This window comes from Electrophorus electricus, chromosome 18 (assembly GCF_013358815.1).
Source record: "Electrophorus electricus isolate fEleEle1 chromosome 18, fEleEle1.pri, whole genome shotgun sequence".
NCBI classification, from domain to species: domain Eukaryota; kingdom Metazoa; phylum Chordata; class Actinopteri; order Gymnotiformes; family Gymnotidae; genus Electrophorus; species Electrophorus electricus.
The window spans coordinates 16,697,416-16,699,915 of record NC_049552.1 but is presented as its reverse complement, the minus strand read 5'-3'; the positions used below and the strand labels follow the sequence as shown (position 1 = coordinate 16,699,915).

General features: G+C 50.3%; 1 protein-coding gene across 4 annotated transcripts in view; it reads right to left on the bottom strand.

Moving 5' to 3' along the window:
• The window catches only part of rnf220a (ring finger protein 220a), a 128,690-nt gene that overhangs the window by 124,932 nt on the left and 1,258 nt on the right, over nucleotides 1-2,500 (bottom strand). The gene's annotated exons all lie outside the window — the stretch shown is intronic.

Below are 2,500 nucleotides of genomic sequence, written 5' to 3'. Positions count from 1 at the left end.
GAGGTGAGACAGACAGAGAGAGAGGTGAGACAGACAGAGAGAGTGGGGTGAGACAGTAACACATAATTAAAGGCTCAAACCGGGTGGCTGACTGAAAGGTACAAAGGCAGACAGCGTCTGGAGAGACAGGCAGCCCGGAGGAGAGACAGACAGCCCGGAGGAGAGACAGACAGCCCGGAGGAGAGACAGGCAGCCCGGAGGAGAGACAGACAGCCCACTGGAACAATGTGTCTTACTCTCTGCCATTGTTCCCGGATAACATAATTCCGTCCGTGCCCAGTGTGTCACCAGAAAGGTGCACACACACACACATGCATGCACGCACACACACACACACACACACACACACACACACACACACACACACACCGCGTGTGGCGGGGGTTACCGTGCACACGCCGTCCCACGCACACAGGTTTTATGCAAATCGGCCATCGCCATGGCATCACAACAGGAAGGACGACTGCCCGTCTGCACGGTGTGGTCTTAAGGACTCCTCTGTCATCCCCCATCCTGCAGGAAGACAGCTGCTGTCTGTGCACTCACAATCTGCTCACTCACACTCCACTCACACTCTGCTCAAAATCATGCTCACACTCACACTCACACTCTGCTCACACTTACACTCTGCACACTCACACTCCGCTCACACTTTGCTCACACTCCGATCACACTCTGCTCACTCACACTCCATTCACTCTCTGCTCACTCACACTCACACTCTGCTCACACTGCTCACACTCCGATCACACTCTGCTCACTCACACTCCATTCACTCTCTGCTCACTCACACTCACACTCTGCTCACACTGCTCACACTCATGCTCACACTCACACTCTGCTCAAACTCATGCTCACACTCACACTCTGCTCACACTCACACACACTGCTCACACTCACACTCACTCTGCTCATGCTCACACTCACACTCTGCTCACACTCACTTTGTTTACACTCACACTCACACTCCACTCACACTCAAACTCTGCTCACACTCACACTCCGCTCACACTCACACTCCGCTCACACTCACATTTTGCTCACACACATACTCTGCTCACACTCACAGTGGCACTCTGCTCACACTCACACTCACTCTGCTCATGCTTACACTCTGCTCACACTCTGCTCACACTCACACTCTGCTCACACTCACACATACACACTCACACACTCACACTCACACACACACACACTCTGTGGTACTGCATTAGGGCTGTTGGTGGGCCTGAGGTTTAATCTGATTAGGACAGAGAGAGAGAGAGAGAGAGAGAGAGAGAGAGAGAGGAGAGAGAGAGAGAGAGAGAGAGAGAGAGGAGGCAGACTCCCTAACTTATGTCCCTCTCAGTGGTGTCCAGATGAGAACATGGTGTCCTCTCTCCATTCTGAGTATCAGATTACACTCCCCTGAAAGGCTGGATTATACGAGAAGACCATTGGAGGCCTCGTAGTCCCACCACTCAAAATGACCATGTCCTGAAACCTGCTCACTGTCCTGAAACCTGCTCACTGTCTCTCTCCCTCTTTCTCTCCCTCCCTCTGCCTCTCCTTCTCCCTCCTTCCCTCTCTCTCTCTCACTCCCTCTCTCTCCTTTTCTCTCTCTGGTCTTTCCTCTCTCATTTCTTGTTGTGTGTCATTCAGAGCCCCCCACCCGCCTTTATCCGATCAGTCTCAGTTCACTGCCTGTGTCTCTCATCTGTTCAATCAAGGGTGTTTCCATCTCTCCCTCTCTCCCTCTCTCCCTCGCTCCCTCTCTTCTATCTTCTCTATCTTTCGCTCTCCCCCTCCACTGCACTCTCAGACCTGCCTTCCCCAGAACAGAGAGATGAAAAAGAGAGAGACAGAGTGAGAGAGAGAGAGAGAGAGAGAGGATGGAGCAGAGGACAACACAACTAAGAGATGTTCAGAACGACCAAATAAAGAAAGAGGGAGACAGCAGACACACACACACATGCACACACACACATGCACACACACACATACACACACACACACACACTCACACACACATTCTCTATCTGTGTGTGTGTGTAGCTTTGTTTTCACTACAATTCCTATTGAGAACTAAGCCTGAATTATCATCAGTAATACCACTGAATACCTTCTCTACTGATCCCTTATGAATTAAAGTGCCCAGACACACACACACCTCATTTCAAATTTCATTTGTCACATCTATCTCTCCCTCTCTCTCTCACACACACACACACACACAGACACACTCCTCATTTCATATTTCATTTCTCATCTCTATCTCTCTCTCTCTCACACACACACACACACACACACACACAAGAAACCCTCCATCGCATTTATGAGTTTTATCTGTAGAATTGATCCATACCAGGGAAGTGCCCCCCCCCCCCCACACACACAATCTGTTTCAGTTTCAGTACTACCCTAGACCCATGTGATAGGGGACACAGTTTGCTGTTAAACTGTGTGTAATCTTGGAGAGGCAGTGAGGTTTGCAGTAGTTAGAGTAGTGGTGTCTCAGAGG